The sequence below is a fragment of the Crocuta crocuta genome, unplaced genomic scaffold, assembly GCF_008692635.1.
Source record: "Crocuta crocuta isolate KB4526 unplaced genomic scaffold, BGI_CrCroc_1.0 scaffold32, whole genome shotgun sequence".
Classification (NCBI taxonomy): Eukaryota; Metazoa; Chordata; class Mammalia; order Carnivora; family Hyaenidae; genus Crocuta; species Crocuta crocuta.
The window spans coordinates 1832988-1850810 of NW_027529424.1; positions in this window are offsets into that span (position 1 = coordinate 1832988).

A 17823-nucleotide genomic window follows, 5' to 3' on the forward strand; every position below is an offset into this window, starting at 1 on the left:
TTGAGGCACTAAAATGGTGTCTAGGTTGTCTCAATGACCAATTCTGATCAACGAATGGGTGTCTGATCTATTCCTTTGTACCTGACCTTTAAATAAATGGTTTTATTGAATAGAAAATCGCTGCTCTAGGGTGTAGAGAAGGACCTTCCCAGAAAAACATTTTTGCCTCTTCAGTTACCTATTGCCTTGGGCTTGCTTATCATTGTATGTAACAGAGATACCTTGATATGAATTGAACTGTGGTCTAGTTGAACCACAGCCCTCGCCTTCATAAAGATTCAAGCTTTTGAAGTAGACAGTTTGTTTTCAGGGCTGCAGAAAACAGTACTCTCCAGAAAGATGCTTTGCCCACAGGTCCCCTGGGGAGACTGAGGGGTGCCTATCTACATGGCTGTACAGAGAATTCAGCCAAATTCCCACTTTCCGAAAACGTTCCCTTTATTGAACTCTATCACCGAAATGTTGAGCCCTACTGGGAAGATTTTTCTTAGACAGAAGGGAAGAAGATGGTCACCCAAAACCCAAACAGAAAGAAACTCAAAATGTAAAGCCATATGTACCCATGTTTTAATTCCAGTTGCAGAATGAATTGTAGCATTTGCCTCCCATCTCAGGTGTATTGCCGACTCCTTGCTCTCACTTGGGGAGCCTCAGCCCAGTGGTGCATGTCAGATCCTTCTCAGGTGGCCAGGGAGCTTTGATCAACTGTTCAAGTGTATTGTTTTCTCCCCAATTGAGATTTATACCATCAAAGGCATGTCTGTGGGATGGTATTACGATCCTGTATTGAGAATCTTGAGATCTTGGTTGCTACCTTCTCAAATGTAATTTAGTCTTTGGGCTCAGACCCCTATCATCCACCACTGCCCCCAGCCATGTCCTTGCCACTTATTGCTATAAATCCATCTGGATGTGTACTCTACACTGCGCTCATTTATCCTTGCCTTTCCCATAGGGTAGAAGTGACACTCTCCTTTATCTCTTTATCACTGAGCCCTCCCCCACCCTGCAAGTCCCAGAATAAGGGCACCTGACAAGGAAGTATACTCCTCTTTCATAGACTCATAAAAGAATAGTATAGAATTACACCAACACATCTCGCTGTGCCTTCTCAAGACTATAAGGTCTTGAAGGGAGAGTTGTGTCTTAATCTTCCTAGCAGCATGAGCACCCATAACCCCACTCTCTGGCCCAGGTGCTGAATTAGTGTTTGTAGAAAGGATGCATGAATAAATGAACATAGAAATGTTCAGAGTTGATACTAGCATCAATAAAACTTCTCCATCGTTAGCAAAAATATGTCTTATATAGACAGAATAGAGTTGCTAAAAAAATCTCCACCTTCAATTACCAAAGCCATCCTTCACCAGCTTCTCATATGCACTGATGCCAGTGAACTTGACTTATAGTACTGTATGAACAGCTCTCCCCCCAGGCCCCCCAAGAGCGGTGTGGTCCTCTGTGTCTAGAGTACACACACCTACTTCACAGGGCTCATATCATCTACTAACACTGAAACTCAAAATAAATGTCTCTTATAGGTGATATCCACAGCCAGATACCAATTTCCTTATTCTCTTCATGCTAACTTCCTTTTGGTCAAGTTCTCCTCTTTGGAAACCGTGAAAATGGTTTTGTTCCTAAAAGCAGGGTATTCTCAACAAATCCTCCTCAGGGTCCTAGTTCAAGAATACTAACCACTCACATGGCTCAAATTAAGCACAGTTTCTTGTCCCTGAAGTCTGCTGTTTATATTCTTGAGAAGCCACTGCCTGCTTCTTAACACCATGTAAACTCATTGCTGGGGCTGGGAGACTGCCTGCCTTAAATGAAAAAATTAACTGCTCTCCATTGGTTGATCCCTTGTCCATCTCAGGAAGAAATTAATGAAAGAAACAAGTATACCTTTTACAAAATTCCAGATATTTGAAACACTTTGTCCAAATTCAATTCATAAAGAGAGAGGCTATAGAAAACCTGACTTTGGAAGCTCTCCTGTGATTCCTAGGAGACCAAAACAGTATGGCATCTATGTATACACCTGTCTTCCCCAATGGTCTTCTAGTCGTATGGCCACTTGTTCACCCAATGCTCTCACCTGGTGAGAGAAGGCACCTAGCTTTTCTAGTATCTTCTGGACAGCCATAGTTTTAACAAAAGATGGCAGTTGCATGGCAAGAAGTCAGCTTGTACTGAGTCTTTGTTGAAGACAGTGTTTGCTCTACTCACTGTACCAGTTGCAGACATGGTAAATGTCTGATAAATATGAATTCATCTATCCGGGAAATATATTTTCTGTACATTCTTGGCTACTGGGGCCATTCATCACAGCATTGCCTCCCCCTCCCTGGTGTCTTTGCCTAAACAGAGATGCCTGTCATGAAGCTACTTGAATTCCTCAATGAGAGACCCCCAAACAGAATTGAATCCATAACTCAAAGAATATTTACATACAATTTATGACCAACTGTCAAGCTAAACTACTGACAGACTCCAAATCCTCTTTAGAAATAGTAAGATACTTTTTATCATTTTTCCCCTTGTCGTTTACATTGCAGTTGCTTGGTTTAAATGTTAAATACTGAATCAAGGGGATCTGTATCTCCTTTGGGAAAATGGAAATTCATGGAAAGATACTAAATTGGAGAGTGTCAATTGTTCCCACTTGAGAATAGAGGTCTGACAACAAGAGGGAAAGTTTTACCTTTTTGTATTTCCTCAGTTTCACGTGGGGCACCCTCTTCTCTGACATCAATATGTCACACCCTGTGTCGAGTCAAAAACTAGACTGTCCATGCATCATTCGGCTTGTTTAGGGAACAGGACAGAACTCACTTGCAGACCAAGGCTGTTTTGGTTAGGACCATCACAGCAGGAATGGCCACTAAAGATTTGACTGCCAAGTGTTCCTGAGAGATTTTCTCAGGCCTGAAAAATTGTCCAAACCAGGGGTCTTTCTTAGGATATAAGATTTCAGCCTTATATGGGAAAGAAATTCTGACATAGGCTACAACATAGATGAACCGTGAAGACATGCTAAGTGAAAGAAGCCAGACACAAAAGGACTGGGTACAAAATATGTACTGTATAATCTCACTTATATGAGGTACTGAGAGTAGTCAGATCCATAGAGATGGGAAATGGAATGGTGGGTGCCCAGGGCTGGGAAGAAGGGGGGAGATGGTGATTTGTCTAACAGGTACAGAATTTCAGTTTTGTAAGATGAGATCAGAGATTGGTGCTATAACAATCCAAATGTACTTCACACTTTACACTTCGTGCAATGAAGACAGTAAATTTTACGTTATGTGTGTTTTACCACAATTTTAAAATCTTTTAGGCAAGAAAAAAAAATGTCAGACTTTGAAGGCCAAAACGGAGAGGTGACATTTGCAAGATATAGTAGATGTTCTTTACTGGCAGAAGCTTGAGGAATTGACACAGAGATTAAATTTTTTCCTTGATGTTTATCGACTCTTGCAGGAGAGGGGGTGGGGAGGACAGAGAACGGGGGAGAGTGTAAGGATCTAATAATATTCTGAGGAAAAATTTAGTACCCCCACAACTTTCGTTTCCTTGTTTTTCACAAGACTATGTGCTTTTCTGTCGTCGTGTACAGAACAAGGTCTGATGGGTTTTCCACAAAGAACTATTGATGGCGTGTCTGTGTGAATTGCCCTAACATTGGTCACAGCCAACTTCTGTGGGACCCACTGCCCCCGCTCTACAATACACTCCAGTGTGCTTGGCCATTTATGAAAGGTCAGAAATGAACTGAGAAATAGGCTAGAGTCAAAAACATGTGGCCCTATAAATATCAGAGTCAGACGGCTTCTTCCATTCTCTCACTGCGCCTGTCACCATCTCCCCGGTGCCTTCTCTTTCGCCCACTATTGGGGTTTCCCGTGTTTCACACAGCGCCTCAGACCAGGAGGCTGTAAAGAGCAGGCGGGGGCTGGATTCTTCACCTGGTGACATCACTTTGCACCCAGTGTGGTCCCCTAGTGCCATTAGTACAGCTTTTTCCTTTTTAACCCTTAAAGATCTCTGGCTACAGAGCACCATCAGGGCGGTCTGCGATGCTCTGTTCAGCGTCCCACTAGTGCCCATTCTGCCTGTGACTAAATTTGACAGCAGCCGTGTTTTCTGAGCTGAGGAGTGAGCAGGTTCGGGCCACCCCCGGGGCCTAAGCGCAAATCGGAGCATTCGTTATGACTCTAGCCGCCAAACTGGAAGACTTTGAAGTGACGCTGGAACACCTGCTCATGGATGTGTTTGTAAGTAAAGGCTTTCATTTATTCTGCACAGTGGATCCTCCTCCGCCGCCCCCAGAGTCTTTACGACTCCGTCCCCATTCCTGAATAGGATTCTATTCCACGGTTGTCCAGTTCTCACACAGCGTCTTTATTTCTTGCTTGTGTGCCTCGGGGGAAGAACACCATAAAGTCGCTAAATGCCTGAGTGGTGCGGAATGGTCTGTATGGATGGCATAGCAGAGAAATGGCTTCTAAGAACAAGTAATGTCCAGAAGTCTGAATGAATGGGGTGAAGGAATAGAAAACATCTGCCCAAAGAGACAACAGCAGCTACAATAGGTACTCTCAGGGAGACTCAGATATGTTTGTGAAGTGAAGTGATCATTCCGGAAAACAAAGGGGATGGCCACCTCAGCATACTGTATTTTTCCCATGGAGCGTGCGGAGGGTGGGGGAGAGAGAGAACATGGCTCTGTACAGAGCACCGGTGCCTGGATCCTGTCCACTTTCCTAGGGATTAGGTTACCAAGACTTCCTCAGGAATTGATTTTATGGGTAAGGCTATCTGAGTGACTGGATTTTAAACCAGCAGCAGCTGACAAGGATACTTCTATTCCTGTGATGATTTTAGACATACAATCTTTGAAAAACCCCGGACTCCATAGCAACCTAAACATCCTTTCTACCCCAAACCAACCACCGTCATTCTTACTCTTTTCTCATTCTTACTCTTTTCTCGGGGGTTTCTGTTGGTAATTGGTCTGTTTTGTATTATCGATGGGGGGTGGGGAGTGGGGAGGGAGCTACAGACTGTGTGAAGCATGCAGGGGGTTAGAGAGCTGAAAGAAAAGAGTTCTCCTTCCAAGAACAACACTGGCACTCCCCCTGGGAAAGGCACTGGTGGTACATTTTGAGGGCCAGCCAGTCTGTGTCTCAAAACTGGAAAAGGCTGTGGGGGGTTGGCTCTTTCACTATATACATCACTAAGTCCCTTTTAGGAACCTTCCAGGGAATGGTGTGTTTTGGCAGACGTGAGAGCCTGGGGGTTCTTTTCTTTGTTAATTTATAACCTGTTGTTCAATTGAGGCAACTTTATACTGGCAGGATTCCCAAAGGGAGTCGCCCTTTTCAGGCTGGATACTGGGACCCCAGTACCTCACATTCATTCTGACTGGAAGGTCAGGAAGTTATGTCTTCAGGAGGAATGTGTCAAGAAAGGAGAGCAACCTTCTGGATTTCCAGTGATGGGAGGTTCAGGGCCAACATCGCTATTTTCTGAAGTATAAATAGAGATTGAGCAGCAGGTTGGGGAGTTTCTTTGACAGCTGAAACTCTGACCCAGTTCCTCCTCCCATTATCATCTCCAGATCAGCCTCTTTATACTCTATTTTATTTATTACTAAAAAAATATTCTTCAGACTAGTTTGAGGTTCACAGCAAAATTGAGCAGAAAGTAAAGAGATTTCCCGTATACTCCTGTTCCCACAAACTCACAACGTCTACCGCTATGGACATCCCACACTAGAGTGATACGTTTATCACAATCAATGAACCTGTGTTGACACATCATTATCACTCAATAGTTTACATTAGGGGTCACTGTTGATGTTATACAGTCTATGGGTTGACTATGGGTGACTAACGTATAATGACGTATATCCACAATTGCCAAGTCATGTAAGGTTTCCCCACCCTAAAAATCCATTGTGCTCTACCTTTTCATCCCTCCCCCCACCCTCAATGTCTGGAAACCACTAATCTTTTTACTGTCTCCTTTACTATTTTGCCTTTTCCAGAATGCCATATAATTAGACTCATACAGTATGTAGCCTTTTCAGATTGGTTTCTTTCATTTAATGATATGCATGTAACTTTGTTTCCTCCATGTATTTTCGTGGCTTGATAGCTCATTTTCTTTTAGTGCTTAATAATAAGCTGCTGTTAGGCTGTGCCAAAGTTTATTTATTCATTAACCCACTGAAGACATCTTTGTTGCTTCCAAGTTTTAACAATTAGGAATAAATGGCTGTAAACATCTGTGTGCAGGTTTTTGTGTGGACATAGGTTTCAGTTCATTTGAATAAATACCAAGGAGTTCAATTCCTGGATTGTATGATGAATGTTTTGTTTTGCAAGAAATGACCTAACTATCTTCCAAAGTGATTATGCTCTTTTGCCTTCCCATCAGCAATGAACATGAGCTCCTGTTGCTCCAAATCCTTGTCAACATTTGGTATTGTCAGTGTTTTGGATTTGGGCCATTTGAATAGAGGTGTAGTGGTATTTCATTGTCTTAATTTGCAATTCCTTAATAACATATCATATTGGACATCTTTTCATATGCTTACTTTCTGTCTGTATATTTTCTTTGGTGAGGTGTCTGTTAAGGTCTTTTGCCTACTCTCATCTGGTTGTTCCCTCATTGTTGAATTTTCAGAGTTCTTTGTCTATCTGGGATATCAGTCATTTGTCAGATTTATCTTCTATGAACATTTTCTCCCAGCCTATAGCTCTTCGCATTCTCCTGGCATTTTTTTACAGAGTAGTTTTTCCTTTTAATGAAGTCTAGCTCATCAATTATTTCTTTCATGGATCTTGCCTGGGTGTTATATCTAAAAAGGTATCACAATATCCAAGGTCATCTACATTTTCTCCTATGCTATCTTCTAGGAATTTTATGGTTTTGTGTTTTACACTTTATTCAGCAGTCCATTTTTAGTTAGTTTTTGTAAAGGGTATAAAGTCTGATAGTTGTTTGAAAGATTATTTCTCTCCATTGTACTATCTTTTCTCCTTTGCCAAAGGTCAGTTGACTTCCTTTATGTAGGTCTATTTCTGGGCTCTCTATTCTGTTTCATTGATCTATTTGTCTATTCTTGCACCAATATCATATTGTCTTAATTAAAGTAGCTTTCTACGAAGTCTTGAAGTTGGGCGGTGTCAGCTCTCTCCAACTTTTTTACCATCAATATTGAATCAATCAGTCTGGATCTTTTGCCTCTCCATATAAACTTCCATATCAGTTTGTTGATAGCCACAAAATAACTTTCAGGAATTTTGATTGAGATTATGTTAATCTATAGATCAATTTGAGAAAAACTGACATTTAGATAATATCAAGTCTTCCTATCCATGGATGTAGAATTTTTCTTCAATATTAACTTCTTCTTTGATATCTTTAATCAAAGTTTTATCATTTTCCTCATATAGATTTTGTGCATATATTGTTAGAACTTTCTACACCTAAATATTTTACTTTGGGGAGTGCTAATGTAAATGGTAACGTTTTTAAGTTTTACATTGCACTCGCTCATTGCCATGTATAGGAAATTCATTGACTTTTATATATTAACCTTGTATTATGTAACCTTTCTATAATCACTTCTTAGTTGTGGGAGTGTTTTTGTTAATTCTTTCATATTTTCTACATTAACAATCATGTCATCTGTGAACAATGCCAGTTTTATATGTTTTATGTTCTTTCCCAATCTGTATACATTTTATTTCTTTCTTTTTTTTTTTATTGTCTTACTGCATTAACTAGGACTTCCACTATGATATTGAAAAGCAGTGATGAGAAAGACTTGACTTTTTTCTCATCTTAATGGGAAAACTTCCAAGTTCCTCACCATTAAGTATGGTATTAGCTGAAGGCTTTTTTAGGGTATTCTTTCTTAAGTTGGGGAAGTTCTCGGCTATTTCCTAGTTTATTGAGAGCTTTTATCATGAATGGGTGTTGGATTTTGTCAAATATTTTCTCTACATCTATTGATATGATTGTGTGAGTTTTCTTCTTTAGGATTTTATTCATTGCATTTTGTTTCACTAGTTAGTTTTTTAATGTTGAAGCAATCTTGTATATCTGGAATAAATCCCACTCGATCATGGTGTATAATTCTTTTTATACATCATTGCACTCGATTTGCTAATGTTTTGTTGAAAAATTTGCATCTGTGTTCATGATATATAGCAGTCTGTAGTTTTCTAGCAATGTTGTTGTCTGGTTTGATATTAGTGCAATGCTGGCCTCCTAAAATGAAATAGGAAGTATTTGCTTCTATCTTCTGGAAAATATTGTAGAGGATTAGTACAATTTCTTCCGTAAATGTTTGACAGAATTTAGCATTGTTCCTATCTGGGCCTAGGGCTTTATGTTTTGTAGAGTTATCAATTATTGATTTTGTTTCTTCTTGTGTGAGTTTTAGCAGATTGTCTTTCAAGAAGTGAATTTCATCTAGGTTATCAAATTTATGGGCACAGGTTTGTTCATCGTGCTCCTTTATTATCCTTTTAATGTCCAAAGGATGTCTTCTCTTTCACGTCTGATAGTGGTAATTTGTGTCCTCTCTTTTTTTAAAAATATTACCCTGGCTAAACATTTACTGCTTTTATTGATCTTTTCAAAGAACCAGCTTTTGATTTTATTGACTTTCTCTATTAATTTCCTGTTTTTAATTTCATTGATTTTTGCTCTAATTTGCTCTATTATTTTTTTCTTCTGTTTACTTTAGATTCAGTTGGCTCTTCTTTTTTCTACTCTCTTTAGTGGCAAGCTTATATTACTGATTTTTAGATTCCTCTTTTCCTCTTCTAATTTATGCATTTAATGCTATAAATTTCCCACTGAGCACCCCTTTCACTATGCTCCACAAATTTTGAGAAGTTGTGTTTTCAGTTTCATTTAGCTCAAAAAATTTTTAAATTTCTTTCTAGATTTCCTCTTTGATCCATGTGTTATTTAGAACTGTGGTGTTTAATATTCAAGTATAATCTAACTATCTTTTTGTTACTGATTTCTAGTTTAATTCCATTGTGGCCTGAGAGAAGATATCACTTGACTTTTAATCTTCTAAATTTGGTAGGATGTGTTTTATGTCCCAGAAAATGGTTTATCTTGGCGAAAGGTACACATGAGCTTGAGAAGAATATGTATTCTTCTGTTGTTGGATGAAATAGTCTATAGATGTCCATCATATTCAGTTGATTGATAGTGTTGTTGAGTACAACTATGTCCTTACTGAATTTGTGTTTGCTGGATCTGTCCATTTCTGACAGGGGAGTATTGACATGTCCAACTATACTAATGGCTTTATCTTTTTCTTCTTGCAGTTCTATCAGTTTTTATCTCACATATTGTGACAGTGTTATTAGGAGCATATATGTTAAGAATTTTTATGTCTTCTTTGAGAATTGGCCCATTTATCATTATGTAATACCCCTTTATTCCTGATAGTTTTACTTGAAGTCTGCTGAGTCTAAAATTAATATAGCTACTCCTACTTTGTTTTGATTAGTATTAGCATAATAGATCTTTCTCCATCTCTTTGCTTTCTATTTATATGTGTCTTTGGGTTTCTTATAGAAAACATATAGTTGGGTCCTGTGTTTTGATCCACACTGATAGTAAGTAGTATATTTAGACTGTTGACATTTAAGGTGATCATTGATATTGTTAGATTAACATTTACTATATTTGTTACTATGTTCTTGCCATCAAGCTCAGAGATTCTTTTTAAAAAATTTTTTAATGTTTATTTATTTTTGAGAGAGAGAGAGATAGAGTGCAAATGGGGGAGGGGCAGAAAGAGAGAGAGACACAGAATCTGAAGCAGGGTCCAGGCTCCATGCTGTCAGCACAGAGCCTGATGCAGGGCTAGAACTCACTAACTGTGAGATCATAACCTGAGCCAAAGTCAGATGCTCAACCAACTGAGCCACCCAGATGCCCTGAGATTCTTTCTTCATCTGTGTCCAGTATACTAATAGACCTATCAGGTCACTCTTCTATTCTCTCACAGTTCTTCATCTCTAGAATTTCTTTTTAATTCTTAGAATTCCCATCTCTCTGTTTACATTATCCATCTGTCCTTCTATATTGCCACCTTTTTCCATTAAAGCCCTTAGCATATAAATCTTAGTTGATTTTTTTTTAAGTTCCTGGTCTAATTAATTCCAAATTCCTGCCATATCTCACTCTGTTTTTCATGCTTGTTCAGTCTCTTCAAATTGTGTATTTTGCATTTTAGTATGCCTTGTAATCTCAAGGTGGACATGATGTACTGTATGAAAGGTACTATGAGAAATAGGTCTTTAGTGATGTGGTGGTAAGGTATGGGAGGAGAGGCATCGTATAGTCCTATGCTAGTTCTCAGTCTTTTATGAGCCTGTGCCTCATCTTCACTGGTGTTTCTCAGGGTTTTTCTCCTCCCTTAGATGAGACAGGATGGGTGGAGGGACTGGAGTTGGGTATTTCCCTTCCCCCACATGGAAAGTTAGAGCCAGCCAGAGTTGAGCATTTCCCTTTCCCAGATAAGCTCCCTGGGAAGTCTTCCCTTCCCCATTGTTTAGGCTTTCATAAAATTGTTTCTCCTGAGGGCAGGCCTTGTTAAGAAGGACAGAATCATCTGATGTATTTCCATCTATACATCCCTAAAGAACATTGAAAATGAGCTTTAAAGTTGCATGCATCTCAGTCCCAGCTCAGCACCACTTCCTACTCGTGTGACTGTCCGTAGGCAGGCAAGCATTTAATCTTTCTGAGCTTTGATTTCCTTGTCAATAAATTGTAGCTAATTCTACCCAGCTTACAGGATCATAGTGAAGATCTTAAAGAGGTAATTTAGAGCAAGTGCCCAGGGCCATACCTGATGCAGAGGAGGTGCTCATGGGGTAATCCACATCTTCCCTTTGCCTTCCCCTACAAAGGCATCTGTTTCAAATTCCAAACTGCAATAAGTCATTTTCTGTTTCTTTACCCCTATGTTCACTCTTACTACTTGCACCCAGTACTTTCCCTGGAATTATCAGGGGTTTTGGTTCTGTGGAAGCACAGCATTTACTCCTGGCCTTGACTTAATCAGTCTGTGGCCATTCTTCTGACTTCTCCCCAAGTGGCAGGAGGTATCTGGTTCTGAGCTCTGCAACCCACAGGGATGTGGAGCCCTGGGGACAGGCCTGTACTTGGCTTCTTCTGCTTTCCAGCTGCGTTTTCCTGGTGGGGCCCCTGAGCAAGGTGACCGCGGGCTGCCTCGCCAGGACTACCTACTGGGAGAGCACCAGAGAAGGTGTCCAGCATCCCGTAGGGCTTGGGGACTTGTCATCCATAGGTTGCTGACTCTCCTCAGCCTTGCTAGGGAATATAGGCTTTCCTGTGTGAGTCTCATTGTCTAGGAAAAATATTTGCATCGCAGTCCCATTAGCCTTAGGTTTCCTCTGTTGCTCATAGCATGCTCATTAGGATGTCATCCCACTATCTCAAGAACAGCTGTTTCCAGATTGACACTTCCTTTCCAGGATTACCAAGGGCCACTGGGGGATTTTGCGGGAATGCAAGGCTTCTGCAAGATGCGATAAAAAGGACCTATCAGACCTGGTGTTTCATAATTAGTTGTCACCACTCTGGGGCTCCTGTAGCTGCTCCAATACTGCAGAGTTCATGAGAGGAAATAACATACATGAGTGTGTACATGAGTGTATTCATGCAAACACACACACAATATCACAGCAAAGTGGAGGGCACAGAAGATGCCGTCAAAGTGCATGACGGACTCTTCAGGACTATCTCCAGAACTGTTGACAATGCCCTGGCTGATGTATTTGTCTTCCTTCCTTTCGTCCATGTGTCCTCATCTTGGTTTGAAGGATTTAAGGTTCTTTTCAAGGTGTAGTTTGGAGGCTTCTCATTCAGTAGCCATTTCTGTAGCAGATCCATAGACCAAGAGCTCTGAAATGTACACCAAAGGAAAGGAAATGGAAGAAATCAGGCAGGTCTCCTGAAACATTATGTGTCAGATCAAATAACCCAGTATCTAGACTCAGGTCTGTCCCTTCAGAATGAGGCCAGGTGGCTCAAGCTCTCCCTTCTGCAGCCTGACTTCTGCTGGACACACTTTCTCAAGGCCATCAATGACGCTTTAATGCCACCCACTGCTCCCCATCCTTATCTGTTCACACTGCCTATAACATTGCTCCTCTCTTTACAATTCAGTTCTCCTTTGTATCAAAATAATATGTGTGCATGGCAATGTTCATAACATTTTAAAGGTGAAGAGGACTAGAAGCCTTATAAGGAAAAACACCAGGCTTAAGACCCTTTCTCCCCATCTCCAAGTCCTCTCCCTAGGGACATCCTTTGTAAGATGAGGCTTTAGCTTACTTAAAACCTTCCCCTACATCCCTACAAATACTTATCTCTCTCCCCCTCCCTTTACTGGTATATCTCTACCATGGTTTAAATCAAAATTCAGTTTTATTAGGATGACCAATATATTGTTTACACTGGGGAAATAGTGTATATTACGATTACATCTCCTGGATTATACGATTTCCTGTTTTTCCAGGTGGCAGTAATTGCCTTGTTTCGTTGTTTGCTTGATATTCTGTGTACCTCTCAATCATTTTTCTCTAAGATCTTCCATCTTTAAGGAGGTTTGCATCTCCTCTCAATTTGGTGCGCTCATCAGATATTCAATCCATGCATTTTTTTCGAGACCTCCTTCCAGGGCCCCTCCATGCTCCCATACCATTTGGGTGAGCTCCTCTCTGAGTTCCTCGCATGCCTGTGTTCTTGGGGCTCCTCCTTTCATTCTTCTGAGAAACCCCTCTGTCTGCTCTCCTAGGATTCATTCTCCTTTCTTTGAAATTCAAATCCCCTCCCTCCCTTGTAGGTTTAAGTTTCTTTTTTGGAGGCTATCTTCCAGTAAAGTCTTGAGAAAAGGTGCGTGAAAAGAAGTAAATTTTGTGTTCTTGAATGTCTGCCTTCACACTTAACTAATAACTTGACTAGTAGTTAATTGTCCTCACTTGAAGTCCAAAGCTGTGTTTCTAGGCTTGACTCCCCTCTGAAGTTCCAGGTCACAATGTTTAGGCACCAGGAGCTCTGTGTGTCCAGAATTACCCATTATAATCTCCCTGAACCTGGTCTTCCTCCTGGGTACTTGGCTGATAGGACCATTTGTCCTCTACTCCCTTATAAAAGTATGTCATTGTACACCTCCCTCTACCATTTATTGTTCCCCAGTATCTTGTATTCAGCCTCTCACTGCTGGCCTAGTTCTAGGCTTCATCACCTCTCACTTGGACAATGACAATAACCTTGCACCTGTTCTCTTGGCTTCTGATTCCTGGGCTTTCCATTCTACCACCCAGCCTTTACCACTCAAGCTCACCAAGTTCAGGCTAGATGGTATCACCTCCTTGCAAAAAGTAACGTGTAATTACTCCTGTTGCTCACAGATAAGGTCTAAAATACATTTTTCTGTCATCTGCATGTCAGAACCTGGCTCTACTGTCATTTCTTACTGCCTCTACTCCTACACGTGATTCCACTATGTCACTTAACTTTCACACATCTATTATCTGCATTTGTGCTATCAAGGTTTAGAATTCAAATAGAATGGCGTACGCCAAGCAAACAGTAACAGTGAGAATCGCCTGTGCATCTTTATTCACATCTCAGCATGTGTCCATGGTGGGTATTTTTGCCCATTCTGGCCTTGATCCTTTACTGGCTAACCTTTTTGCATTTTTTTTAAAGTTTTTAAATGTTTTTTACTTATTTCTGAGAGAGAGAGAGAGAGACAGCATGAGCAGGGAAGGGTCAGAGAGAGAAGGAGACACAGAATCTGAAATAGGCTCCAGGCTCTGAGCTGGCTGTCAGCACAGAGCCTAACATGGGGCTCGAACCCACGAACCGTGAGATCATGACCTGAGCCGAAGTCAGACGTTTAACCGACTGAGCCACCCAGGCGCCCCATGCATTTTGGATTATGGGATGTTTGGAGCCATCTAGGGCACGCTCAAGATAAACCCATTCCTATGATGGGAGATTTCTCAGCACCCATCTTTAAATATATCGAGTACTTTCCTTCCTCACCTTGGTAAAATACAGGCCAGGTGGGTCATCCCAGAGAGCCATAGGAAAATAGGCATTTGCCCTTGGGAGTGACGTGGTCCTGGGCACAGTACAGAAAGCAATTTGACAGCCCCAAAGAAAGCCACTGTCCTTTGCAACGCCAGAGGGATTACTGAAACCAAGATAGCCATTCTCCTATTAAAGAAAATTACGTTAAACATCTCCTAGGTAAAAGGAAGCATGGAAATTAGTAGCAGATTTAAAAGCTGATCATTTGCCTCCCAATGCTTGTCTAAGACACCTGAAATTTGAGAGCTGCACCTTGTAAAAATCAAAAGTCAACATCCATTGACTCTGTTTAGAGGTGTACTATATATATTCAGCTAATCCTGGGCCATCAATACCATAGATAAGAACATTATTTATTTTGCCATTCTGGGTGCAATTACACAGTTTACCCTGTGCAAACTGCACTTCATAAAAATGGCAAATCAATGCTAGTTATCAAAATCCATCCACATGGATGGATAGCCCATGAAAAAGAGCTTTGCAAAATGGTCTCGAAAGCCCATCTACACAGCCAGCCCCACACGGGTCAGCTTATTACCTGATTAATCACACAGGCATCCTGGCAATCTTATCGATTCCTCAGGACCTGGACATGACATCACTTCTAATAGCACATGCACTAAGCCATTACCGCCATGCAGAATAGCCATTATCCCAGGCTACCGCCATTGATTGCCTGACTTAGCCTCATGCTGGGAAGGGCAAGTGGAGCCTGACGGAGGCAAATCATATCCAGGGCAGATGTGAAGGACTTTTATGCAGAGGAATAAAATCTGTCTGCTGCTTGCAAGCCAGATCTCTACCTGCTCCCTCCTTCTCTGGGTGAAACGTTGCGTAATCCTGCCAGCACACTGATGAGCTGGGATTTGATGTCTATGAAGCAAGGAATGCTAAGACAGAACCTAGACTAATCCTCCACACAGGCCATTAATATTTTCCACTTGACATTCTCTACAGCTTGATCATTGCCATCAAGATTGAGTGAGTTTCTGGGATGCCTGATTAGCACATGTGGTTTCCATGCAGCAAATGCTGTATTTTCTTCTTTACCATGGAAGAACATAAGGTCTGGTTTCCTTTGTGACCAGATGTGTATTTTTCAGTTCATGGGGAATGGGGCTCTTATTCTGGGCTAATTAATTCTCTACTCCTAGTTACCCCCATGAAACCTATTGAACAGGGTGTTCTCAAAGGTCTAAGAAGAAGCCTCTTTACCACCCAATGTATGTGTCTAAGCTGTGTGACCTTTAAGGAATTTGGATGAATGAAACATGGATGTCCTAGGAAAATATGTATGAGGCATACAGGCAGAGAAGCAGAGAGGTGGATGGTGAGATCCAGGAAGGCTGTTATGTTAAAACAACAGGAAAACAGTGTGCAAAAGTGAGAATGGGAATTGCATGTGTGTGTGTGTATGTGTGTCCGTTTCCAAAGAACTTGGACAGATTGCATTTCATCCTGTTGGGTAGCTCCTCAGCAAACGTCCAGGTGTAAACAGGCATAAGGTTCTTTCACTTCACGGCGAATACCTCATCACAGTGGGGAGCTACGTGTGCGGAACAAAGACAAATGCTTCCCAGAAGTGGAAGTTCCCTTGTATCCCCCATTCTTGGCACGGCACCTGATCCGTAGTAGTCATCTAGCAGAGTCCCGCAATTAATGGACCCTGAAGCCTCCCTCAGTGTGACCCGGGCCAGGTTACTTCATTTCTCTGTGCCTCAGCAACTTCATCTTCATCTAGGGAAAAAAGAAAGGGCCTTTTTGATAAGGCCTTATGAGAATTTAAGAATTAATATACGTCTAAAAGCCTTTAGAATGGTGCCTGAAACAGACCGTGCCTTGAAAGGGGGTTGCCATTATTCTATCAGAGACTCAATAAAATACCTGTTGAATGAATGATGCAGTGTAAGCAATAGAAGGATGTTTTGAAAATTTGTTTAGATGAGGGCAAAGCCAATATCATAGAGCTCGATGTGGAATATAAGAAGAGCACAATATCATATCAGAAGCAATTAGTAGATTCATCCCAGCCCATCAGACTTCTACAAGCAATGACAATTAGGAGTCAAACTGAACAATTAGCTTTAAACTCCTTTTATTTTCTTTGCCTGGCTGTTCCTGGAGGAAGAGCATTAAATAAAGCCCAGAATGTAGCCTAAATAAGCAAGTGAAGCTAGAGAGAGACAGAGAGGAAGGGAAGGAGGAAGGAAGGAAGGAAGGAAGGAAGGAAGGAAGGAAGGAAGGAGGGAGGGAGGGAGGGAAGGAGGGAGGGAAGGAAGGAAAGAAGGAAGGGAGGTAGGAAGGGAAAGGCAAGAAAGGAAAGGCAAGAAGGGAAGAGGATTTTATCTGCCCCCCTCAGCAACAATTATACTTAGTTGCCTACAGATGACATACAAGGAAGGAAAGTTTTCCCAAAGATGGGCAGTGCCCACGGTGCCCTGCGTCAGTCCAAACCTGCACTAAAACCAAGCGAGCCCTCAGCCATCCTCCCTGTGAGAACTGTGAATAGTCTCGCCAGCCTTGGCCCTTTGAGGGCTGGTGATAACTGTGTTGCTTGATATCTTCCTCTTGCTCTTGGGGATATTAGGTTTCATGTTTGGCCTAAATTCCGGCCTCTTTTCAAACAGAAAATTATGAATGTGGGCAGCACTTCTGTTTGCATAACCTCAGGCACAGCTTACTCTAATAAGACGTGACATGAATGACCCGGGTTGGCTGAGTTAGGAGCTAATGGAAATGGTGATGGAGCATTGAAGAAAGACAGAGCTTCCCTTCCAAACTCCCCTCAGCCCGACTCCTGGAATGTTCCAGATTGCTGAGGAATTCTTCGTGTGTGTCTTTGGCTCAGTCGCATCCTGGCTGTCCTCCCACCTGGTTTACATGACAAGAATTAAACCCCGCACTTCATTCAAAGCCAGTCTTCCCTCCCCCAGCTCAGGGCTACTGTGGGTTCTCCACCATGTTCCTCTGCACGAGCTCTGCTCACGGAGCTGCCTCTAGTGCACCCATGGTCTCTCTGCGGGACTGACATGGCATCTAAACCCAGCTCTGTTCTGTGGATGGAGTCCTTTGTGGGGTCTTTGAAGACCCTGCCTCCTTCACACCGCGGTTTCCTGGTACAAGTGATGTGTTCCTTCCATTTAGTCATTTAAGATCTCCTCTTGCCCTGGGCCCTACAGCCCAGCCCCTTCCTCCTGGGGTTCCCTAGCCCTTTATACAGCATACTGAGCCCTTAAGACAGGCCACCACCAACTTTCTTGGGCAGCCACATCTGACCCAAGAAGATGGCATCGAAGTTACCTCCCATATGCCACTCTTCCCTTCCCTAGACCAAGGCCCGTGCTTCAGCCAATCTCTTCGCCATAGAAAGCTCCTTGTACCCCTCCCCACAGGCTTCTTGGAGCCCCTCAGCAGACTTGCAGGTCCATACCACCTTGGGGCCTTAAGTCTGGTCGCAGACTCTCCTTCACTCACCTTGAGCGGCTATCGAGAAGGTGGGAACAGTTGGCACCTGTGGTCTTCAGACCTCCGATAAAACTGAGAGTGCCCATGGGGCGTCTGGGTGGCTCAGTGTCCGACTTCAGCTCAGTTCATGATCTCATAGTTCTTGAGTTCAAGTCCCACATCGGGCTCTGTGCTGACAGC